Source organism: Panthera pardus, unplaced genomic scaffold (assembly GCF_024362965.1).
Source record: "Panthera pardus isolate Hobbes unplaced genomic scaffold, ASM2436296v1 HiC_scaffold_4, whole genome shotgun sequence".
NCBI classification, from domain to species: Eukaryota; Metazoa; Chordata; class Mammalia; order Carnivora; family Felidae; genus Panthera; species Panthera pardus.
In genome coordinates this window covers 16,569,054-16,595,955 of record NW_026526969.1, presented here as the reverse complement: position 1 = coordinate 16,595,955, position 26,902 = coordinate 16,569,054, and the positions used below count along the sequence as shown (strand labels likewise).

The 26,902-nt window shown below is 43.3% G+C and overlaps 1 protein-coding gene and 2 long non-coding RNA genes across 3 annotated transcripts in view; 2 read left to right on the top strand and 1 right to left on the bottom strand.

Annotated features, from left to right (window-relative positions):
* IL9R (interleukin 9 receptor) overlaps positions 1-26,902 on the top strand; it is a 244,303-nt gene that overhangs the window by 44,192 nt on the left and 173,209 nt on the right. The gene's annotated exons all lie outside the window — the stretch shown is intronic.
* The window catches only part of LOC109261186 (uncharacterized), a 165,151-nt gene that overhangs the window by 12,638 nt on the left and 125,611 nt on the right, over positions 1-26,902 (top strand). The window lies entirely within an intron of this gene.
* The window catches only part of LOC128774758 (uncharacterized), a 47,779-nt gene continuing 34,428 nt past the window's right edge, over positions 13,552-26,902 (bottom strand). Inside the window, exon 2 of the long non-coding RNA XR_008419223.1 lies at positions 13,552-13,939. This is a non-coding gene — a long non-coding RNA (uncharacterized LOC128774758). The remainder of the gene's footprint in view (positions 13,940-26,902) is intronic.

Here is a 26,902-nt window from a genome sequence, read left to right as displayed (position 1 = left end):
GAGCAAGTCCTAGAGAGTGAAAGGAAGAAATAGAGAGAGATGTGGTTAGAGAGAAAGAGAGACAAAGAGGAAGTACAAGGAGAAAGTAGAGACCTGGTCCAGGAATGTGGATGGGGTGAGATGGGCCAGGGGAGAGGGGATGTGTGAAGTGTCTCTGAGTGCTGGGGCAGAAATGGCTGGTATCACGGGCATCAGAGTTCTGTGAGTCCAAGACTCCAACATCCCTGGGGCCAAGCTTTGCAGAGGTCATTGCATTTGAAAAGATGGGTATCCCTCATTTCTCCTGGAATTGTGGGGCTCATCCTCATGTTCTGTCATGGAGAGGGATGTCTTGAGAGAGAGTGTGCTGCTCTTTGGCAGGTAAACTCCAGAGCCCGCCCTGTGGGGAGGGGACCCGGACCCATCTCCCTCACTGCCCCAGGCCCTGTTGGATTTCCCCGCCGCTCCCTACCAGCTGGCCTTCCTCATGTTCTGAACCCAGGCATCAGGCATTGTGTTGCCTCCAGGTCCGGCAGTCTGGACCTGGCAGAGTTGAACTGCTGATAGTGATAAAAAGTATTTGACAAGAAGGTCCATATTCTCCCTCTGGAGCTAGCGGTGTGCATCAAGATCGTGGGTTTCTATCCTCCTGTCCACTGCCAAACTGAGGATGCCAGATGGTAAGCGAACCCTTTAAAACACCATAGTCTTCTCTTACATCAAATTCAAAGACATTTTCTTCTCCCAGCTTTCTTTTAATTTTGAAGAGATGGCAATTAGTAATTGAAGGCATAATGGTCCTATAGGAATTTGACCTATATGACCAATGGACATTATTTCATCCATCTGTATCCCTAAAGCACATTTCATTGGAAATATTAGCCAAGGATAAATACAGTAAATTCATAACAGATGTAAGTTGCATTCTGACCTTGTCACGTATGTGTCATCAAAGATATCATTAGTGACTTTTCAGATAAGCTTTCAACATCAAGATGGTGATGTTAGAGAATCTGGTATAAGTGGAATTTCACAGATTCTAAATTAGGAATGATTTTTTAATATATAATGTTTCTGTTTTTCTTTTTTTTGGGAGAGCCTGAGCGGGGAAGGGGTGGAGAGAGCAGGAGACACCAAATCTGAGGCAGGCTCCAGGCTCTGAGCTGTCAGTACAGAGCCTGATGCAGGGCTCAAACTCATGGACTGCAAGATCATGACCTGAGAGGAAGTCGGACGCTTAACTGATTAAGCCACCCAAGCGCCCCAGGAATGATAGTTTATTGTTCACACATTTGTTGTATTAGTTTCAGGCATACATTGTAGTCCTTCCATAGGTCTATAAATTATGTTGTACTTAAGCACAAGTGTAGCTATCATGTAGAAGCATGCAACGGTATTATTACAGGATGGACTCACTTCCATTGGCTGTCCCTTGTATCCCTAGGCTCATTCATTCCATAGCTGGAAGCTGGTATCTCTCTGTCAAAGGTGTCAATTCTTTATTTAACCTAAACACTTTGGTGGTAAACACGATTACCTCTTGTTCAGCTAGTGTAAATTGCGGGTCTATTTTTCTGGGAACGTTACATAAAGCATTACAAATGATGTCATTACATTAATAAATTCGGTTTCATTCTTCACTCACAAGAAAGGAGAAGGAAAAGATTTCTTTGTGTCCCAGGCCCTGTCACTAAGACCCTTCCCAATGTGGAGAACAGGCTGGGTTGCCCAGGGCACCTTCCAGCCCTCAGCTGAGCGACCAGGGCTTTCAACATTGCAGGAATTCCCATGGTGACCAGCAGAGAGAGCTCGAGCCCCACACACCCGGAGGGCGGGTTCCTCCGCCTGGGCAGTGATGGCCAGCAGAGGGCGCACCGTCAGCTTTTCTGACCCAGGAAACCTCAGAGCAGGAAGGGTTGCTGTTGCTCCCGGAGGACACAGGGCCTCTGCCGCTGCCTCAGGACAGAGAGCAGAGCTGCGTTTCCAGCGGGTTCTGCCGCCCGCCCCAGGGGAGACCTTGGGAGCTTTGCAGCAACTTGGCATCTCCTGAGTCACTGGAGAGAAGCTGCCTTGTTGTACTGAGTGCTGAGGAGGGGGCGCTGGGTGGCCTCCCTGGGCAAGCTGGTTGCTGAGCAGCACAGGCCCTTGCATTTTCTGGGCTGTCCCCATGTTTCATTCCTCCCCTTCCCAGACAGTATTTGAACAAGACGTATTTTACTAAAGGTCTCGTGGATTGCAGGATCCCACGACATCACCTCATCGATGCAGTCGATGGTTTGTTCCAGATTCAGGCTCGTTTCCGGGAAGAAACCCTGACAGAAGTTCAGAAGCACTGGGAGCTGCATTCCGTTAGGACGTGAATACATGAAATGCTCATCTCAGGACCTTCTAGAAGAATGAGCTGGGACCCAGTTTCTGCGTCCTGCTGGAACCAGAGACCGAGGTAAGGGCACAAACTGTCCCCCACATCATACATGCTTTTTAAAAAATTTCATGGTTATTTTTCCAACCTAGTGAAGTGATTGAAAACTACAGAAAACCTGGTAGGTAGGGGTCATTAACCTTAGGTTATCTTTTAATTTAAATTCCAGTGAGTGAAGACACAGTGTAATATTAGTTTCAGGTGTCCAATATAGAGCACCACTTCAACAAGTCACCCGGTGCTCATCCCAGGTGCACTTCTTAATCCCCAGCAGCTGTTTCACCCATTCCCCACCTCGCTGTGGAAGCCCTCAGTTTGTTTCCCAGTGAAGAGTCTGTTTGTCACTGTCTCCTCCCCGCCCCCCTTTGTTTTGTTTCACTTCCACGTGTTAGTGAAATCATCTGCTATTTGTCTTTCTCTGACAGGCTTATTTCACCCAGTATAACGTTCTCTCGCTCCATCCACCTCGTGGCCAATGACAAGATTTCATGTTTTTACGGCTAAATAATATTACATTCCATACACTACATCTCAGCTTATTCATCAGTTGATGGATGTTTGGGCAGTTTCTGTAATTTGGCTGTTGTAGAAAATGCTGCTGTACACATCAGGGTGCATGTATCCCTTTGAAGGATTATTTTTGTATTCTTTGTGGAAATACTTCGCAGTGAAATTGCTGGACCGTAAGGTAGTTCTATTTCCATTTTTTTTTTTTTAACGAATCTCCATGATGTTTTCCAGAGTGGCTCCACCTGTTTGCATTCCTACCCACAGTGCAAGAGGGTTTCTCTTTCCCCTTATCCTTGCAACACCTGCTGTTTCATCCTTCATTGATTTTAGTCATTCTGACAGATGTCATGTGTTATCTCATTGTAGTTTTGAATTGTGTTTGCCTGAAGATGAGTAATGTTGAGCATCTTTGCATGTGTCTCTTGGCTATGTGTATGTCTTCCTTGGGAAAATGTCCATTCATGTCGTCTGCCCATTTTTAATTGGATTTTTCATTTTTTGGGTGCTGTATAACTTTATATATTTTGGACACTAACCCTTTATCAGATGTCGTTTACAAATATTATTCTTGTAGGTGTTTTATTTTTGTTGACTATTTCTTTGGTGACAGAAGCTTTTTATTTTTATGAAGTCCCATTATTTTTGCTTGTGTTTCCCTTATCTCAGGAGATATATCTACAAAGACGTTTGCAGACAAAGTCAAATAAGATACTGCCTGTGTTAGGTATTCTCTGGGATTTTTATGGTTTCAGGTTTCACACATAGGTATTTATCCGTGTTGGATTTATTTTTGTGTATGTTGTAAGGAAGTGGTCCGTTGTTGTTTTTGTTTTGCAGGTTGCTGTCTAGTTTTTACAAAACCATATGTTGAGGAGACTTTTTTTTAAATTTTTTTTTTAACGTTTATTTATTTTTGGGACAGAGAGAGACAGAGCATGAACGGGGGAGGGGCAGAGAGAGAGGGAGACACAGATCTGGAAGCAGGCTCCAGGCTCTGAGCCATCAGCCCTGAGCCCGACTCGGGGCTCGAACTCACGGACCGCGAGATCGTGACCTGAGCTGAAGTAGGACGCTTAACTGACTGAGCCACCCAGGCGCCCCTTGTGGAGACTTTTTTAAAGTTTATGTGTTTATTTTTGAGAGAGAGAGAGAGCATGCAGAAGAGGGGGAGAGAGAAATGGAGAGAGAGAATCCCACGCATGCTCTGCACTGCCCTGAGATCATAAACTGAGCTGAGTCCACAATCACATGCTTTGGAGCCACCCATGTGTCCCAAGACTATCTTTTTTTTTTTTTTTTTCCATTGGATATACTTTCCTGCTGTGTTGAGAATTAATTGACCATATACGTGTGAATTCATTTCTGGGTTTCCATTCTATTGATCTCTGCGTATTTTTGTTGTTTTTGTTTGCTGGTACCATACTGTTATGTTCAGTACAGCTTTGTAATATAACCTAAAGTCTGGAAGTGTGACGTCTGCAGGTTTAGTTTTCTTCTTCAAGTTTGTTTTGGCTGTTTGGGGTCTTTGTCGTTCCATACAAATTTTGAGATTATTTGTTCTAGTTCTTTGACAAATGTTTTTTGTTAGTGTGATAGGTATTTCATTACATGTGCAGATTGTTTTGAGGAGTGTAGACATTTTAACAGTGTTTTGTTCTTCCCATCCATGAACATGAAATGTATTTCCTTTTCTTTGTGTCCTCTTCCATTTCTTTCATCAGTGTTTCATAGCCTTTAGAGTATAGGTCTTTCACCTCTTTGTTTAGTATATTCCTGCTATCTTGTGGTATTTGTGAACCTGTTAATGGGATTGATCCCTTACTTTCTCTCTGTGTTAATTCATGATTCGTGTATAGAAATGCAATACATTTATGTACATTGATTTCTGAATATTGTGACTTGTCGAATTCATATATCAATTCTAGCAATTGTTAAGGGGGTCTTTCATGTTTTTTAGAGAGCACATCATGTCAGTTCCAAATAGCGAAAGTGCTACTTCTTCCTTGCCAATTTGGATGCCTCTTATTTCTTTTTGTTGGCTGATGGCTGTGGCTAGGGTTTGCCGTACTATGTGGAATAACAGTGGTGAGAGGGGTCATCCCTGTCTTGTCCCTGACCTTGGAGGAAAAACTTTCAATTTTTCCCCATTGAGGATGAGATTAGTTGTGGGTTTTTCCTAGATGACCTTTATTATTTGCAGGTAGGTTGAGTCTCAATGTACTTTGCTGAGGGTTTTTATCATGAATGGATGTGACATTTTGTTAAATGGTTTTCCTGCATCTGTTGAAAGCATCATATTGTTCGTATCCTTTCTTCTACTACTGTGGTGCATCATGTTGATTGATCTGTGAATGTGGAACCACCCTTGCAGCCCAGGAATATATCCCTCTTGATTATGGTAAATGATTCTATTAATGTATTGTTGACTTTAATTTGAAGGTATTTTAATGAGAATTTGTGCATACATACTCATCAAGCTATTGGTCTGCAGTTTTATTAAAATTTTTTTAAACATTTTTTAAATGTTTATTTCTTTACTTAGAGTACATAAAAGTGAGGTAGGGGCAGAGAGACAGGGAGAGAGAGAATCCTGGCCATGCCCCACACTGTCATGGCAGGATCCAATGTGGGACTGGAACCTACACACCGCAAGATAATGTCCTATTCTGAAATTAAGAGTTGGACAGTCAACCAACTGAGCCACACAGGTGCCGCTGCAGCTTTAAGTTTTAGTGGAGGCTTTATCTGGTTTTGGTATCAGGGTAATGATGGCCTCATAAGATGAATTTGTATGTTTTCCTTCTTTTTTATTTTTTGTAATAATTCGAGCAGAATACATATTACCTCTTCTTTAAATGGATGGTAGAATTCATGAGTGAAGCCATCTAGCCCTGAACTCTTGTGTTTGGGAGGAGATTTTTTTAATTACTGATTTGATTTCTTTCTGTTTTCAGATTTTATGTATCTTCCTGTTTCAGTTTTGGTAGTTTGTATGTTTCTAGGAATTTGTCCTTTTTTCTCAGAGTGTCCAATTTGTTGCATATAGTTTTTCATAGTATTATCTTCTAATTATATTTTTGTGGTGTTGACTCTTATTTCTCCTTTGTGATTTTATTTACTTGAGTCCTTTCTCTCTTCTTTGTGAAAAGTCTGCCTAGGAGGTTTTCAAGTTGATTATTGCTTGCTAAGAACCAGCCCCTGGTTTCATTGATTTGGTCTAGTGTCTTTTTGGTTTCTATATTCCTTATTTCTGCCTTAATCTCTATTATTTCCTTCCTTGTGCCATTCTTCTTCTCATTCCTTTAGTTGTAAATTAGGATTGAGATTTTTCTTGCTCTTTAAGGTAGGCTTGTATTGCTATATACTTCCATCGTAGACTGCTTTTGCCGCATTCCAAAGGTTTTTACCAGTGTATTTCCATTTTCATTTGTTTCAGTGTATTTTCTCAGTGATTTCCTGTTTGGCTTATTCATTTAGTAGCATGTTATTTAACCTCCCTTTATTTGTGGCCTTCCCTCCCTACCCCCCCCTCCCCCCCACCCCTGCTTTTTTGTGGTGGACTTCAAGTTTCCTAGCTTTGTGGTCAGAAAAGATGCTTGGTCTGATCTCTGTCTTTGGGTACCTCTTGAGGCCTGATTTGTGACCTAGAATGTGATCAATTCTGGAGAATGCCCCATGTGCGCTTGAAAAGAATGTGTACTCTGCCATTTTAGTATGGAGTGTTCTGAATATATCTGTTAAACCTGTCTGGTCCAGTGTGTCATTCAAAGCCATTGTTTCCTTGTTGATTTTCTGTTTACAGTTTCTGTCCATTGATGTGACGATGTGTTAAAGTCCTCTACTATCGTTATATTATTATAAATGAGTTCCTTTATGGTTGTTGTTAAATGTATTATATACTTGGTGATCGCATGTTGGGTGCATCAAAATTTACAATGATTGGATATTCTTGTTTGGCCGTCCCCTTTAGTATGAGATAGTGTTCATCTTCGTCTCTTATTATAGCTTTATTTATTTATTTATTTTTATTTAAGTCTTAGTTGACATACAGCGCATTCTCGGATTCGAGAGTAGAATTCGCTGATTCATCCCTTACATACAACACCTAGTGCTCATCACAACAAGTGCTCTCCTTAATACTCGTCCCACATCTAGCCCAGCGCTGACCCATCTCCCTCCATCAACCTTCAGTTTTTTTCTCCAACATTAAGAGACTCATGTGCTTTGTTACCACTCTTCTCTTTTCCTGCCCCCTTCCGATGTTTTCATCTGTTTTGTTTCTTACATTCCACATGAGTGAAATCATATATTTGTCTTTCTCTGATTGACATATTTCACTTAGGATAATACATTCTAGCTCCATCCACATCGTTGCCAATGGCAAGATTTCATTCTTCTTGAAGCTGAGTTATATTTCATTGTATATACGTATATATGTATATATGAACATAGATATGCGTATACATATGTACACACACACACACACACACACACCACAACTTTATACCTTCATCAATTGATGGATACTTGGGCTTTTCCATAGTTTGGCTACTGTTAATGCTGCTATAAATACTGGGTGCATGCAATGTCACTATTAGGTATTTACCCAAAGGGTACCAAAATAGAGCCTGGTTTTAAAGTTTATTTTTCCTGATATAAGTATTGCTACTGGTTTTCTTTTGACATTATTGGCATAATAAATGTTTCTTCATTCCCTTTCTTTAAATCTGCAGGTGACTTAAGTCCAAATAAGGCTTTGTAGGCAGCATCTAGATAGGTGTTGTTTTTGTTTGTTTGTTTTGTCCATTTTGACGCCCTATCCAATGTCTTTTGATTGGAGCTTCTAGTCCATGAACATTCAGAGTGATTATTGATAGGTATATATTTAGTCCCGTTCTACTAGTTGTTTTGCCATTGTTTCTTGATGTTTTCTCTGATCCTTTCTTGTCTGTAACACTTTTAGTCTTTCATTTCCACTCAAAGAGCCCGATTTAAATATTCCTTTCTTTTGACTGGTAGTACATTTCTTTACTTCTTTTTAGTATTTCTTCTTTTTTAAATTTAAGCCCAAGTTAGTTACCTTATAGTCGAATACAGTTTCAGCAGTAGAATTTAGTGATCCGTCAAGTACAAAATATACCCAATACTCATCCCAAGTGCTGCCCCTAATGCCCATCACCCATTTAGCCCATACCCCTATTCAGTAACCCTCCTGGAACCCTGAGTTTCTTCTCTGTATTTAAGAGTCTCTTAGATCGTTTGAATCCCTCTCTGTTTGAATCTTATTTTTGCTTTCCTTTCACTACGTTCATCAGTTGTATTAAATTGCACAGAAGAGAGAAATCATATGATGTGTGTCTTTCTCTGACATATTTTGCTTAGCATAATAAAGTCCGGTTCCATTCACGTTGTTGCAAATAGCAAGATTTCATTGTTTTTGATCGCCGAGTAATAGTCCATTGTATGAATATACCACATCTTCTTTATCCATTCATCTTTCAATGGACATTTGGGCTCTTTGCATAATTTAGCTATTGTTGATAATGCTGCTATAAACATTGGAGTGCATGTGCCACTTTGAGTCAGCGTTAGTGTATCCTTTGGATAAATACCTAGTAGTGCAATTGCTGGGTCCTAGTGTAGTTCTATTTTTAGTTTTTTGACGCATCTCCATACTATTTCCCAGAGTGGCTACACCACTTTGCATTCCCACCAGCATTGCAAAACCGTTCCCTTTCTCTGCATCCTTGCCAACATCTGTCGTTTCCTGAGATGTTAATTTTAGCCATTCTGATAGGTGTGAGGGGATATCTCATTATGGTTTTGATTTGTATTTCAGTGATGACGAGTGAGATTGAGCATCTTTTCATGTGTGACCATTCTGGATGTCATCTTTGTTAAAGTGTCTCTTCATGTCTTTTGCCCATTTCTTCACTGGATTATTTGGTTTTTGGGTGTTGAGTGTGATAATTTTTTATAGATTTTGGGTACTAACCCTTTATCTGATATGTCACCTGCAAATATCTTCTCCCATTTCATTCAGTTGCCTTTTAGTTTTGCTCATTGTGTCCTCTGCTGTGTAGAAGCTTTTTATCTTGAGGTCCCAGTAGTTCATTTTGGTTTTTATTGCCCTTGCTTCAGAGACATGACAAACAAGGAGTTGCTCTGGCCAGGATCAAGGAGGTAGAATGCCTCTTTTCTCCTCTAGGATTTTGATGGTCCCTTTCTTACATTTAGATCTTTCATCCATTTTGAGGTGTGTGTGTGTGTGTGTGTGGTTTAAGAACATAGTCCAGGTTCATTCTTCTCACTGTCCAGTTTTCCCAGTACCATTGGCTGAAGAGACTTTTGTTTTTCCATTGGATATTCTTTCCTGCGTTATCAAAGATTACTGGGCTATATGTTTGAGGGTCCATTTCTGGGTTCCCTATTCCGTTCCATTGATGTCTGTGTCCGTTTTTGTGCCCGTACCATACTGTCTTGATGATTGTGGCTTTCTAATACACCATAAAGTCAAGAATTGTAATGTTGCCAGCTTTGTTTTCTTTTTCAACATGACTTTGGCTATTTAGGGTCTTTTCTGGCTCCCTACAAATTTTAGGGTTGTTTGTTCTAGCTCTGTGAAGAATGCTGTTGTTATTTTAATAAGGATTGCATTGAATGTGTCGATTGCTTTGGATAGTATTGATATTTTAACAATGTTTGTTCTTCTAATCCACGCGCATGGAATGCTTTTCCATTTCTTTGTACTTCTTCAGTTTCTTTCATAGATGTTGTATGGCTTGTTCCTTTATTTTTTTAATGTTTATTTTTGAGACAGAGCGACAGAGAGAAAGAGAGAGTGCATGAGCAGGGGAGGGGCAGAGAGACAGACACAGACTCGGAAGCAGGCTCCAGGCTCTGAGCTTTCAGCACAGAGCCCATAGCGGGACTCGAACCCACAAGTGAGGGATCATGACCTGAGCTGAAGTCAGGGCTTAACTGACTGAGCAACCCAGGTGCCCCTCTATTGTTTCAAGTGTACTGATCTTTTACCTCTTTGGTTAGGTTTATCCCTGGGTATTTTATGTTTTTCAGTGCAGTTGTGAAGTACATCAATCCTAGATTTCTCTCTGCTGATTCATTATTGGTGTATAGAAATGCATACAACTTCTGTATATTGATTTTATAATCTGAGACTTTCCTGAATTCCTGTATCAGTCCTAGCAGCTTTTCGGTGGGGTCTTTTGGATTTTCCATGGAATGTATCATGCCTGTGAATAAGGAAGGTTTGACTCCTACTTGCCAATTTGGACACCTTGTATTTCTTTTTGTTGTCTGATTGCTGAGGCTAGGACTTCCAATAGTATGTTGAATAACAGTGGTGAGAGTGGACATCGCAGTCATGTTCCTGACCTTAGGGGGAAGGCTCTCAGTTTTTCCTCATTGAAGATGGTATTAGCTATGGGACTTTCGTATCTGGACATACTGATATTGAGGCAAGATCTTTCTATCCCTCCTTTCATGAGTGCTTTTTTTTCATCAAGAAAGGATGCTGCATTTTGTCAAATGCTTTTTCTGCATCTATTGAGAGGATCATGTGGTTGTTATCCTTTCTTTTATCAATGTGATGTATCACATCAGTTGATTTGCAGATATTGAATCGGTCGTGCATCCCAGGAATAAATCCAATTCATTGTGGTGAATTATTTGTATGTATTGTTGGATCCGGTTTGCTAATTTTTGTTGAGAATTTTTACATTCAGGTTCATTAGGGAAATTGGTCTGTGGTTTTCCTTTTTGGTGGGGTCTTTGTCCAGTTTGGACTCAAGGCCGTGCTGGCCTCATAGAATGAGTTTGGAAGTGTTCCTTCCATTTCTCTGGCCATGACCTTATCTTGTTCTTTCATTTGGGATGCATTCCTCTTGGAATTTTGGCTGAGTATTTGCTTCTCTGTGTTACAAAAGCTCATTATGTTACCTGCCTGTGAGATGAATGGCTTTATGAAGAGGAGGTCATCTAGTGTCCAGGGCCTGACACATCAGGGATTGTCTTTGGTGTGTGTTGCATGCACTGTTTTGTGTTCTTCTACACTATCCTTCAGACCAGTTGTATGGGCAATGTATGGTCCTTGGCCAGAATGTGCTGAGTTTTATCTGGGTCTGCTCCGATCTGCTCATTAAATGAGACTTGAAACGACTGCCACTCGAAGTGAAGCCCTGCGGAACTGTCTGGTCAAGAGAGGTGGTGTGGTCACGGGCTTCTGCTGGTCTTCTGGGAAAGGAGACACCTCCATTGGGACTGAGGCAAGCCTGATTGACCTAGAAGGCCAGTCTCACCAGAGCACAGGAATGTGGGGTTGGTGTAAGCAGCTTAGGCAGCCAGTGTGGGGATGGAACTGTTTCCAGCAGATGGCTCTGTGTTTATGCTGTGGGGAAGAGGAGGAAAATGGAGCCACCCAGCTCCTCTGTCCTAGCTCCTTTGTCCCCTCTTGTGAACACTGCCTCTCAGGGATGCTCTCCATGATCAGTGTATAATCTCCCCACTGTGTACACCAGGCAATGTACAGACCACTGTTTCCATGCCATCTGCCTGCAAGTAATTTGCTGCCTTCTCTCAAGGAGTAGGCCAGTGCTCCTAGGGCTATATCCCAGCCAAGCCTGCTAAATTTTGAAATGCCAAATTCTCGGGGTGTCTGGATGGCTTGGTTAAGTGTCTGAGTCTTGATCCTGGCTCAGATCATGACCTTGTTGTCGTGGAATTCTCTTTCCCTCTATTCCTGCCCCTCCCTTGCATGTGCTCTCTGCCTCTCTCAAAATAAATAAACTTAAAACAAATTTAGTGGCATGGAATACCTTATTTAGGCAAGATTTTCTCCCTGAGGGGAATGGCAGGGGTCTATCAGTTAAATTTCCAGCACTGACTAGGAAATTCTTTGCTGACTGGTTAAAGGTTACATTCCTACAGGAATGAAATTAGGTTTAGTGACATGGGGCCTTAACATAAGTAACTCCATGATGGGCCTGTGATTTTTCTTAACATTCCAAACCCAAATGTTTACACATCCATTTTTTTATTAAAATATAGCCCTAAATAATATTTTAGCCATCTCCTGCCGGCCCGATGATCATATCCTATAAAACATCATCTCCTAATCATAGATGAAGATCAACTCTGTGGCTCTAAGATCTTAGTGATTCTGGGTTATTGCTGGTCTTCTGAAATCTTTGACCCAGGGACCCCCAGCCAGGTTGCTGAGCCATCACTTATGTACAGAAGCACCCTTTCCAAGTCACCTCTTCCTAAAGTGTTGTCTTTCCCTCTGGTACTTCTGGGTCTTACCCTTTTGTAGATCACATGCTGTGATGGACATCCCCTCCTGAAAACCTGTCAAAGTGGACCAGAGAAAGCTGCTTGCCTGTGACTGCCACTTCATGGTCACATCTTTTCCTTCTGAAACCCCTTGAACTCCGTATCATTCTTCCAGTCTTTGAATATCTCTTTGCTTTGGAAATATTTCATTCTCTTGTGTTCCTGCTAAAAATATGCATGAAAATATTAAAGCAAGGATTCTTTATAATAAGTGAGCCAGTCACAATGATCCATCTGGCCGTGTGTACATGTTTTGTTTTGTTTTGTTTTTTTTTACAATGTTCAGGCATGATGTGAAGTACATCCTATAAAATCTGAGTATCATTCATTATCTAGGATAACCACCTTTATGGAAAGCCATTCAATGTCAGAAAAAACACTTAATTTACATACCACGTAAATACAGTGGTATATACATATGTTATCTTAAAATATGTCAAGTAGATGTTTCCATGAAGTGTATATCATGCATTCAGTTTTCTGTACCATGAATGATATTTAAATTACACAATAGTAAGAACAAGAATAGGTACTTGGCCATCACTAGTAACTAATACTAGAACTAGTCATATATTATGTGTTGAAAACATAAAACCATGATTACTAATAATCTGTTCATTCGTGATGGGTTTCTAGTTACCAGAAAAATTGGGAAGACATTATTGAGTCTCCACATACATCAGACTGTTTTCTGACTATTGATGTCTTATGAGTTGATACATGATCACAATCAATATCCCGAAGAGATATGGTAGTATTAACTAAAGTTTATATTTGTATTCAGATTGCTTCGGTTTTAACCTCTTCTGTCCCAGACTCATCCCAGCTGGCACATTACAGTCATCCTGTCTCCTTAGGCTCCACTTGACCATGACGATGTTTAGATTTTTCCATATTTTTCATAATCTGCAAAGTTTTGAGGGTACATTTGTAGAATGTATTTTGTAGAATGATCCCTGTTTGGGATATGTCTACCGTTCAAATGCTTAGGCCAGAGTTACCGTGTTGTGGAGCAGAAGATCCAGAGGCATAACGCCATCCATAATTACCACTTCACATAAAGGTTGTTCACTCTGAAGATTGGGGTCTTTATGGTTCCGTACAAATTTTAGGACTGTTCTAGTTCCATGAAAAATGTTGTTGCTATTTTGATGGCCATTGCATTAATGATTCAGTTGCTTTGGGAAGTGTAGACATTTTCAGGAAATTTGTACTTCTGATCCATGAGTATGGAATATCCTTCATTTCTTTCATCACTGTTTTACAGTTTTCAGAGTACAGGTCGCTCACCACTTTGGTTAGATTTATTGATAGATACCTTATTATTTGGTGTACAACTGTAAATGGGACTGTTTTCTTAATTTCTCTTTCTACTGCTTCATTGTTTAGAAATGCAACAGATTTCTGTACAACGATTTTGTATCCTGTGACATTGCTGAATTCATTTATCAGTTCTAGCAGTTATTGGACCGTGAGATCATGACCTGAGCCGAAGTTGGATGTTCAACTGACTGAGCCACCCAGGCGCCCCCATCTTACTTTTAGTAGGCACTTTTCTTTGTTCATAGAATTCTTCCAGGTTATGTGCTTTCTCCTTCAGCTGTTTGACTTTTGCTTCCTTTGTGGCTTTCACAGACCTCAATGCATCACACTTGTCTTCCAGGGCCTTTTTATTTTCTGGAAAAAGAAAAAGTGTTTTCTTGATAAACGTGCACATGACCTGAGTCTTGATTTTGGTGAGACAGAAAAAAGGCAAGAACCACGAAGTCAAGAAAGTATTCTTTCCCTTACCAATGCAAAGTCATTGCCATCATATGGGGATTTCTCCCCAACAGAAAATATAACTTCTAGTTGACAGTTATTGGACCTCAAGGGTCTTAGCTCTACATCCTCGAATTCAACATTTGCATCTTGTGTTTAAGGCAGATACGAGGAAAGACTTTCACGGAAAACTGATCACACAACAATTTGTACCTCACACAGCAAGATCGTGCATTGCAATGAACAAAGACCTTGAAGCATGAATATAACTAGAAGACAAAGATGGTGGAAAATAGTTCATGTCTAACAAGTCATAAATGGCTTTCTTAGTGGTATACATATGTATGTGTGCATGTTTATCCCCCCCATTCACATTGAAAACTCACTATTCAGCCTTCAGAGAGAAAGAGACTATGGAGCACTTGGGTGGCTCAGTCATTTGAGCATCAGACCCTATTTTGGGTCAGGTCATGATTGTAGGATCATGTGATCCAGACCTGTGTTGGGCTCCACACTGAGCGTGAATCCTGCTTAAGATTCTCTCTCTTTTCCTCTGCCCCTCTCCCCTGCTTGCATGCCTCCCTCACTAAAATTAAAAAAATCATAAAGAATAATTTAAACATATTTTTTAAAAGGGAAAGGATTATACACGTTGGCTATCACCCTTTCTCTCTTAACTATATTTGGGTATTTTCTACATATCTTGGAGGGCAGAATTGAATGATGTGATAATTACCTAGTTGTGAAAATAAAAGAGAACTCATAGTCCCTGAAATAGCAAAACTCATTTTGGCGGTACCAGTAAAATTCCAACTCATTGGTCAGAAAGAGGTTTGGCTCCCAGAGGCCCACTCTCTACTGTGGTAAAGGGCAAGCAAATATGCTGTGCTCACTTCACCCAATGAACAAAAAGTCTCCAAAGCCAAATTACAGTAAAACTCAGCAGCCAACCCTTACCACTTCCTGATTCTTCACATTTCTTTCTCTGAGTTTGCAAGGTAGCAAGTGCACTTCGAAGGGTGTCATTTAAAATTTCATTAAAGTGGGTGCCTGGGGGCTCAGTCAGTTGAACATCCAACTTCAGCTCGTCAATTCGTGGTTTGTGAGTTTGAGCCCTGTGTCAGACTCTGTGCTGACAGCTCAGAGCCTGAGGCCTGTGTTGGATTCTGTGTCTCCCTCTCTCTCTGCCCCTCCTCTACTCACACTGTCTAAAATAAATAAACATAAATAATTTTATGTTTACTTGTACTCAACAAGTGCAAAAAGATAGAGATCATACCATGCATATTTTCAGACCCCAATGCTATGAAACAATTGGGAAAGGTAACCAATACTTGTAGACTAAAGAACATCCTACTAAAAATTGGTGGAATGCAAGCTGGTGCAGCCACTCTGGAAAACAGTATGGAGGCTCCTCAAAAAGCTAAAAAGAGAACTACCCTATGACGCAGCAATTGCAATACTAGGTATTTATCCGAGGGATACAGGTGTGCTGTTTAGAAGGGACACATGCACCCCCATGATTATAGCATCACTATCAACAATAGCCAATTGGAATCTCATTGGTCAGAAAGAGGTTTGGCTCCCAGAGGCCCCCACTCTGCTGTGGTAAAGGGCAAGCAAATATGCTGTGCTCACTTCACCCAATGAACAAAAAGCCTCCAACGCCAAATTACAGTAAAACTCAATATGGAAGAAGCCCAAATGTCCACTGATGGATGAATGGATAAAGAAGGTGTGTGTGTGTGTGTGTGTGTGTGTATAATGGAGTATTACTCAGCAATCAAAAAGAATGAAATCTTGCCATTTGCAACTACATGGATTGAACTGGAGGGTATTATGCTAAGTGAAATTAGTAGTCAGAGAAAGACAAAAATCATATGACTTCACTCATAGGAGGACTTTAAGAGACAAAACAGATGAACATAATGGAAGGGAAGCAAAAATAATATAAAAACAGGGAGGGGTACAAAACAGAAGGGTACACATAAATATGGAGAACAAACAGAGGGTTACTGGAGGGTTTGTGGGGGGGGAGATGGGCTAAATGGGTAAGGGGCACTAAGGAATCTACTCAAGAAATAACTATTGCACTATATGGTAACTAATTTGGATGTAAATTGTAAATAATAAAAACTAAAATTAAAAAAAATGAATGGGTGAAAGAAGAAGTTAAAGAGAAAATTAAAAAGTACATGGAAGCCAGTGAAACTGATAACACCACAGCCCAAAACCTCTGGGATGCAGCAAACGTTGTCATAAGAGGAAGTTTATAGCAATCCAGGCCTTCCTAAAGAGGGAAGAAAGGTCTCAGATACACAACCTAACCTTATACATTAAAGAGATGGAAAAAAGATCAACAAATAAAAACCAAATCCAGCAGAAGACAAACAATGATAAAGATTACAGCAAAAATCAATGCTGTCGAAGCTGAAAACAAAAACAAACAATAACCCCCTGCCCCCAACACACAAACAGTAGAAGAGATCAATGTAACCAGAAGCTGGTTCTTTGAAATAATTAATAAAATTGATAAACCACCAGCCAGTTGGATCCAAAAGAAAAAGGGAAGGACCCAAATAAATAAAATCAAGAATGAAAGAGGAGAGATCACAACCAACACAGCAGAAATACAAACAATAATAAGAGAATATTATCAGCAATTATATACCAATAAAATGGGCAATGTGGAAGAAATGGACAAATTCCTAGAAATATATAAACTACGAAAACTGAAAGAGGAAGAAAGAAAATTTGCACAGACCCATAACCAGTAAAGAATTGAATTAGTAATCAAAAATCTCCCAGAAAAACAGGAGCCCAGGGCCAGATGTCTCTCCAGGGGAATTCTATCAAACATTTAAGGAAGAGTTAATACCTATTCTCTTGAAGCTGTCCCAAAAATAGAAATGGAAGGAAAACTTTCCAAACTCTTCCTATGAATCAGCATTACCTGGATTCCAAAACCAGACAAAGACCCCACTAAGAAGGAGAGTACAGACCAATTTTCATGATGAACATGGACGCAAAAATCTTCCATAAGATATTAGCCAACCAGATCCAACAATACATTTAAACTTTATTCACCATGACCAAGTGGGATTTATATGCCTGGAATGCAAGGCTGGATCCATATCAACAAAACAATCAATGTGATTCATCACATCAATAAAAGAAGGGACAAGAACCACATGATGCACTCAGTAGATGCAGAGAAAGCATTTGACAAAATACAGCATCCTTTCTTGATAAAAGGATTCCACCAAAAAACTGCTAGAAATGATCCATGAATTCAGCAAAGTGGCAGGATATAAAATCAATGCACAGAAATTAGTTGCATTCTTGTACACAATGAAGCAACAGAAAGAGAAATCACAGAATCAATCCCGTCGACAATTGCACCAAAACCCATAAAACACCTAGGAATAAATCTAACCAAAGAGGTGAAAAATCTATACTGAAATCTATAGAAAGATTATGAAAAAATTGAAGATGACAAACACACAAAAATGAAAAACATTCCATGCTCCTGGATAGCAAGAACAAATATTGTTAAAATGTCCATAGTACCAAGCAATCTACATATTCAATGCAATACCTCTCAAAATAACACCAGCATTCTTCACAGAGCTACAACAAACAATCTTCCAATTTGTATGGAACCAGAGAAGACCCTCAATAGCCAAAGCAATCTTGAAAAAGAAAACCAAAATAGGAGGTATCACAATCCTGGACTTCCAGCTGTATTACAAAGCTGTAATCATCAAGACAGTATGGTACTGGCACAAGAACAGACACTCAGATCAGTGGAACAGAATAGGAACACAGAATTGGACCCACGGATGTATGGCCAACTAATCTTTGACCAAAAGAAAGAATATCAATGGAATAAAGACAGTCTCCTCAGCAAGTGTGCTGGGAAAACTGGACTGTGATATGCAGAAGAATGAACCTGGACCACTTTCTCACACAAAAAGACACTCAAAACGGATGAAAGACCTAAATGGAAGATAGGAAGGCATCAAAATCCTCAAGGAGAAAGCAGGCAAAGCCTGTTAATGTTGGCTTCCACAACTTCTTACGCAACACATCTCCAGAGGCAAGGGAAACAAAAGCAAAAATGAATGATTAGGACCTCATCAAAATAAAAAGGCTTCCGCACAGAGAAGGAAACCATCAACAAAACTAAAAGGCAACCAACAGAATGGGAGAAGATATTTGCAAACGACATATGAGATAAAGGATTAGTATTCAAAATCTCTAAAGAACACACCAAACTCAACACCCCAAAAAAAGGTAATCCAGTGAAGAAATGGGCAAAGACATAAGCAAACACTCCTCCAAGGAAGACATCCAGATGGCCAACCGACACATGAAAAAATGCTCAACATCGCTCATCATCAGGGAAATACAAATTAAAACCACAATGAAACACCCCCTCACCCCTGTGAGAATGGCTAACATTAACAACTCAGGCAACAACAGATGTTGGCGAGGAAATGGAGAAAGAGGAACTCTTGAACTGCTGGTGGGAATACAAACTGGTGCAGCCACTCTGGAAAACAGTATGTAGGTTCCTCAAAAAATGAAAAAGAGGACTATCCTACAACCCAGCAGTTGCACTACTAGGTATTTATCCAAAGGATACAGATATGCTATTTCAAAGGGACACGTGAACCCCAAAGTTTATAGCAGTACTATCAACAATAGGTAAAGTATGGAAAAAGCCCTAATCTCCATCGATGGATGAATGGATAAAGATGTGGTATACATAGATACATATATATATATATATATACACACAAATATATATATACATACACATATACATAGTATAAATATATATATGTATATATGTATACGTGTGTGTGTGTGTGTGTATATATATATATATATATATATATATATATATATATATATATATATACACTTAGCCATCAAAAAGAATAAAATTTGTCCTTTGAAACTATGTGGATGGAGAGCCTCCTGGGACCTAACCCTAAACGTCACCATAACCCTAACCATAAGCCTCACCCTACACCTAACCCTATCTAGCACACTAACACTAAACCAGATCCACAGCCCCGCATGTGCCCTCACTTCAGCCCTACATGGAATTCACAACACTGGTGTCACTTTGGCCTTGGCGACTTCCCTATGCCACACCCTGACCCTAGCTGAGTGTCTATCCCCATGGGGACCCAATTCCAAAGTCTGACAACAGCATGCACATGGGTTCAAGAATTGGTGAATACTCGGCATGGAACGTGGAACATCACCATGTCATTTGAAAAGTGCGTTTGCAGCTGCACGACAGGATTCCTGAGGCCTATTCCAAGGGTGGCCCATATATCTCTCTGGCCTTGGATCCTAAGAACTGATACTGACCGGCACCCTCCCTATGTACTCCACTCAGCCCTTCAGGGAGGCAACTGCACTATTGTGGGTTCAGTGCTTGGAACCTCCTGGGACCTAACACTAACCTTAACCCTAACCATAACCATCAACTACACCTAACCCTATCTCTGACTGAACCCTATATTTGAACCCCACCCTCGCAAGGGCCCTCACTCAGCCCTCGAGGCAGATCACGAGACTGAAGTCGCTTCGGCCCTGTCGGTTTTGCTTGACTGAACCCTAAGCTTGGCTAAGGCTCTCTCCCCGTGGGGACCCAATTCCAAAATCTAACCCACATGGGTTTGAAAGTCGGTGCAACAATACTCAGCATGGAATGTGGAACATCACCATGTCATTTCCAAAGTGCGACTGCAGCTGCACGAGAGGATTCCTGAGGCCTACCGGAAGAGTAACCCATACATTTGTCTGGCCTTGGAACCCAAAGACTAATCCTGACCAGCACCCTCCTTTGTGTCCTCCACTCAGCCCTTCGGGGAGACAATATCTCTACTGTGGGTTCAGTGCCTGGAGCCTCCTGGGACCTGACACTAACCCAAACTGTAACCCAACCGTAAACCTCAACCTACACCTAACCCTATCTCTAATCCGAACACTACACTTGACCCGCACCCTCGCATGGGCACTCAATTCATCCCTCCAGCAAGATCACGAGACTAGAGTCTCTGGTCATGGCGACATCCCTGGAGCGAACCCTAACCCTAGCTAAGGCTCTCACCCCATGGGGACCCAATACCAAAGTCTGTCAACACCACACGCCTGGACTCCAGAAGCAGTGCAGGAAAACTCGGCATAGAATCGGAACATCACCATGTCTTTTCCAAAGCGTGACTGCAGCTGCATGAGAGGATTCCTGAGGCCTACCCAAAGGGTGGCCCATACATCTGGTTGGCCTTGGAACCCAAATACTAAGACTGACGGGCACCCTCCCGTGTGTACTACACTCAGCTCTTCAGGTTAACACCTGCTCTGTTTGGGGTCAGTGCTTGAAGTCTCGTGGGACCTAACCCTAACAGTAACCCTAACCGTAAAATCACCCTACACCGAACCCTATCTATCTCATTAAGTCTACACCAGACCCACAGCTTCGCATGTGCTCTCACTTCAGCCCTCCATGGAATTCACAAGACGGGTGCCGCTAAGGCCCTGGGGACGTCCGTGATCCAAAACTAACCGTATCTAAGTCTCTCTCCCCATGGGGAACCAAACCCAAAGTTTGACAACAGCATGCACAAGCGTTCGAATATAGGTGCAGAATTACTTGGCATGGGAACCCAATTCCAAATTTGACAAGAGCAGGCACACTGGTTCGAGAATCGGTGCAGAAATACCCGGCATGGAACGTGGAACATCACGTTGTCATCACGTTGTCATTTCCAAAGTGCAAGTGCAGTTGCACGAGAGGATTCCTGAGGCCTATGGGAAGGGTGGCCCATACATGTGTCTGGCTTTGGGCCCAAAGACTAATCCTGACTGGTACCCTACCTTGTATACTCCAGTCAACCCTTCAGGGAGACATCTGCTTTGCTGTGGGGTCAATGCCTGGAGCCTCCTGGACGTAAACCTAACCCTAACCTTAATCCTAAACATAATGTTCACCCTACACCTAACCCTATCAATCTCACTAAGCTACACCAGACCCACAGCCGCGCACGTACCCTCACTTCAGCCCTCCAAAGAATTCACAACACTGATGTCGCTTTGGCCCTAGGGACATCCCTGGACTGAAACCAAACCCTGTCTGTGGCTCTGTCCCCATGGGGACCCAATTCCAAAGTCTGACAAGAGCACGCACGTGGTTTTGAGAATTGGTGCAGAAATACTCGGCATGGAACGTGGAAATTCACCATGTCATTTGCAAAGTGCGACTGCAGCTTCACAAGAGGATTCCAGAGGCTGACCCGAAGTTTGGCCCATATATTTGTCTGGCCTAGGAGGACAAAGACTAATCCTGACCGGCAACCTACTTAGTGTAGTCCATTCAGCCCTACGGGGAGACAACTGCTCTGCTGTGGGTTCAGTGCCTGGAGTCTCCTGGGCCCTAACCCAAACCCTAAACGTAACCCTAACCCTAACCCTCACCCTACACCTAACCCTAACCAGAACACTAACTCTACACGAGATCCACAGCTGCCCATGTGCCCTCACTTCAGCCCACCATGGAATTCACAACACTGGTGTCGCTTCATCCCCGGGAACTTCACTGGACCAAAGCCTAACCGTAGCTAAGACTCTCTCCCCATGGGGACCCATTTCGAAAGTCTGAAAACAGCATGCACACGGGTTCGAGAATCGGTGCAGAAATACTCGGCATGGAACGTGGAATATCACCATGTCATTTCCAAAGCGCGACTGCAGCTACACGAGACGAATGCTGAGGCCCACCTGAAGGGTGGCCCATACATTTGTCTAGCCTTGGAACCCAAAGACTAATTCTGACCAGCACCCTCCCTTGTATACTCCACTCAGGCCTTCGGGTAGACATCTGCTCTGGTGTGAGTTCAGAGGCTAGAGCCTCCTGGGACCTAACCCTAACCCGAACCTTAACCCTAACCATAACCCTCAACCGAAACCTAACCCTATCATGAACCCTAACCCTATACTTGACCCTCACCCTCACATAGGCCCTGAATTCAGCCCTCCAGGAAGATCATAAAACTGGAGTCCCCTCGGCCCTGGCGACGTCCCAGGACCGAACCCGAACCCTAGCTAAGGCTCTCTCCCCAGGGGAACCCAATTCCAAAGTCTGATAACAGCACGGACATGGTTTCGAGAATCGGTGCAGAAATACTCGGCATGGAAAATGGAACACCACCATGTCATTTGCAAAGCGCGATTGCAGCTGCACGAGAGGATTCCTGATCCTAAAAAAATGTGGCCCATACATTTTTCTGGCCTTGGAACCCAAAGACTAATCCTGACCGGCACCCTCCCTTGTAAACTTCACTCAGCCCTTTGGGGAGACAACTGCTCTGGTTTGAGTTCAGAACCTGGACCCTCCTGGGACCTAACCCTAAGCCCAATCGTAACCCTAACCATAACTCTCACCCTACACTGAAACCTATGTAGCCCACTTGCTCTACACCAGACCCACAGCTGCACATGTTCCCTCACTTCAGCCCTCCATTTAATTCACAACACTGGTGTCGCTTCGGCCCTGGCGACTTCCCTGGAACGAACCCTAACCCTAGCTAAGGCGTTCTCCCCATGGGGACCCAATTCCAATGTCAGACAACAGCACACACAGGTTAGATAATCGATGCAGAAATACTTGGCATGGAATGTTGAACATCACCATGTCATTTGCAAAGCGTGACTGCAGCTGCACGAGAGGACTGCTGAGCCCTACCCTAAGGGTGGTCCATACATTTGTCTGGCCCATACATGTGTCTGGCCTTGGAACCCAAAGACTTATCCTGACTGACACCCTCCCTTGGGGACACCACCTCAGCCCTTCGTGGAGACAACAGCACTGTTGTGGTTTCAGTGCCTAGAGCCCCCTGGGACCTAAACCTAACTGTAACTGTAAACCTAACTATAACCCTCACCCTACACCTAACCCTATCTAGCACACTAATTCTAAACAAGATCTACAGCCGCCCACGGGCCCTCACTTCAGTCCTCCATGGAATTCAAAACACTGGTTTTGCTTCAGCCTTGGCGAATGCCCTGTACCGAAACCTGACCCTAGCTAAGTGTCTATCCCCATGGAGACCCAATTCCAAAGTCTAACAACAGCACACAAACGGGTTCGAGAATCGGAGCAAAAATACTCGGCAAGGAACATGGAACATCGCCATGTCATTTGCAAAGCACGATTGCACCTGCACAACGGGATTCCTGAGGCCATTTCCAAGGATGGCCCATACATCTCTCTGGCCTTGGATCCTACAAAGTGATACTGACTGGCACCCTCTGTTGTGTACTCCACTCAGCCATTCAGGGAGAGAACTGCTCTGTGTGTGTTCAGTGCCTGGAGCTTCCTGGGACCCAAACCTGACCCTAACGGTACCCTAAGCATAACCCTCAACCTACACCTAGCCCTATCTCTAAACCTAACCCTACACTTGACACGCACCCTCGCATGGGTCTTCAATTCAGGCCTCGAATAAGATCACGAAACGAGTCGCTTCAGACCTGGTGACTTCCCTGGACTGAACCCTAACCCTATCTAAGACTCTCTCCCCAAGTGGAACAAATTCCAAAGTCGGACAACAGCATTCACACGGGTTTAAGAATCGGTGGAGAAATACTCAGCATGGAACGTGGAAATCACCATGGCATTTGCAAAGCACGACTGCAGCTGCATGAGATGAATACTGAGGCCTAAACGAACAGTGGCCCAACTTTTATCTAGCCATGGAACCCAAAGACTAACCCTGACCAGCACCCTTCCTTGTGTACTCCACTAAGCCCTTAGGGTAGACAACAACTCTGCTGTGAGGTCAGTGCCTGGAACCTGCTGGGACCTAAACCTAAACCTAAACCTAACCCTAAACATAAACCTAACCATAAACCTCACGCTACATCTAAACCTATCTCCAACCCTAACCCTATACCTGCACCCTCTTATGGGCGCTCAATTCAGGCCTCGAGGAAGATCACAAAACTGGAGTCACTTCGTCCCTGGTGACCTTCGTGGACTGAACCCTAACCCTAGCTAAGGCTCTCTCCCCCTGGGGACCAATTCCAAAGTCTAACAACAGCACACACACAGGTTTCAGAATCAGCGCATACTTGGAATGGAACGTGGAACATCATGTCATTTGAAAAGCACGACTGCAGCTGCATGAGAGGATTCCTGAGTCCCACAAGAAGGGTGGCGCATCCATTGTTCTGGCCTTGGAACCCAAAGACTATTCCTGAACGGCACCCTCCCTTGTAAACTCCACTCACCACTTTGGGTAGACAACTGCTCTGGTGTTGTTCAGAGCCTGGAGACTCCTGGGACCTAACCCTAACCATAGCCGTAATGCTAACCATAACACTTACCACACATCTAACCCTAACTAGAACACTAACTCTATAATAGACCTGCAGCCGCCCATGTACCCTCACTTCAGCCCTGCATGGAATTCAAAACACTGGTGTTGCTTCATCCCTGGCGACTTCCCTGGACCGAAGCCTAACCGTAGCTAAAGCTCTCTCCCCATGGGGACCCAATTCCAAAGTCTGACAACAGCACGCACACGAGTTCGAGAATCGGTGCAGAAATACTCGGCATGAAACGTGGCTCATCACCATTGGATTTGCAAAGAGCGACTGAAACTGCACGAGACGAATCCTGAGGCCTACCTGAAGGGTGGCCCATACATTTGTTTAGCCTTGGAACCCAAAGACTAACCGTGACCGGCACCCTCCCTTGTGTACTCCACTAAGCCCTTTGGGGAGACAAGAAGTCTGCTGTGAGGTCAGTGCCTGGAACCTGCTGGTACCTAACCCTAACCCTAAACTTAAATGTAACCATAAACCTCACGCTACACCTAAACCTGTCTCTAACCCTAACCCTATACTTGTCCCGCATCCTCTCATGGGCCCTCAATTTAGACCTCGAGGAAGATCACGAAACTGGAGTCTCGTCAGCCCTGGGACTTCCCTGGACCAAACCCTAACCCTATCTAAGTGTCTATCCCCATGGGGACCCCATTCCAAAGTCTGACAACAGCACGCACATGGGTTCGAGAATTGGTGCAAAAATATTCGGCATGGAATGTGGAAATTCACCATGTCATTTGAAAAGCGCCACAGCAGGTGCACCAGAGGATTCCTGAGGCCTCCCTGAAGGGTGGCCCATACATTTGTCTGGCCTTGGACAAAAAAGACTAATGCTGACTGGCACCCTTTCTTCTACACTGCACTCAGCCCTTCAGGGAGACAAATGCTCTGCTGTGGGTTAGGTGCCTGAAGTCTCCTGGTACCTATCCAAACCCTAAACGTAACCCTAACCATAACCTTCACCCTACACCGAACCCTATGTAGCACATTAATTCCACACCAGAGCCACAGCCACCCATGTACCCTCACTTCAGCCCTCCAAGGAATTCACAACACTGGTGTCACTTCATCCCTGGCGACTTCCCTGGACCAAACCCTAAACGTAGCTAAGACTCTCTGCCCATGGGGACCCAATTCCAAAGTCTGACACCAGCACGCACACGGGTTCGAGAATCGGTGCAGAAATACTCGGCATGAAACGTGGAACATCACCATTGCATTTGCAAAACGTGACTGAAACTGCACTAGATGAATCCGGAGGCCTACCTGAAGAAGGGTAGCCCATACATTTGTCTAGCCTTGGAACCCAAACACTAAACGTGACCAGCACCCTCCCTTGTGTACTCGACTAAGCCCTTTGGGGAGACAACTGCTCGGCTGTAGGGTCCGTGCCTGGAGCCTGCTGGGACCTAACCCTAACCCTAACCATAAACCTAATCATAAACCTCATGCTACATCTAAACCTATCGCTAACCCAAACCCTATGCTTGACTGGGACCCTCATATGGGCACTCAATACAGCCCTCAAGGAAGATCACGAAACTGGAGTTGCTTTGGCCCTGGTGACTTCCCTGGACCGAACTCTAACCCTAGGTAAGGCTCTCTCCCCATTGGGACCCAATACCAATGTCTGACAACACTACACGCCTGGTGGCCAGAAGCGATGCAAGATCACTCAGCATAAAACCTGGAACATCACCATGTCGTTTTAAAGGCCCGGCTGCAGCTGTCCGAGAGGATTCCTCAGGCCTACCTGAACAGTAACCCAAAGAGTTGTCTGGCCTTGGAACACAAAGAATAATCCTGACCGGCAGCCTCCCTTGTGCCCTCCACTCAGGAGTTGGGGGAAAAAACTGCACTGCTATGGGTTCACCGCATGGAGTCTCCTGGGATGTAACCTTAACCCTAACTTACCCCTAAGCAGAACCCTCAACTGAAACCCAAACCCCATGTTAACTATAACTCTCCACTTGACCTGCACCATCAAATGGGCCCTCCCTTCAGCCTTCCGAGGGACATCATGAGACTGGAGTCTCTCGGGCCATGGCGACATCCCTGGACCGAACCCTAACCCTACTTAGGGTACTCTCCCCATGGGGACCCAATCCCAAAGTCTGACAACACCACACGCCTGGGGTCATGAAGCGGTGCAGGATTACTCAGCATAGAAGCTGGAACATCACCATGTTGTTTCCAAGGTGCATCTGCAGCTGCCTGAGAGAATTCCTGAGGCCTACCGGACCAGTGGACCATAGAGTTGTGTGGCATTGGAAAACATTAATCCTGAACAGAACCCTCCCTTGTACCCTCCCCTCAACCTTTCAGGGAGACAACTGCACTGCTGTGGGTTAAATGCCTGGAGCCTCCTGGGACCTAACCCTAACCCTAATCTTAATCCTAACTAGAACACTCCACTGAAACTTAACCCTATATGGAACCATAACCCTACATTTGACCCGCACCATCGCA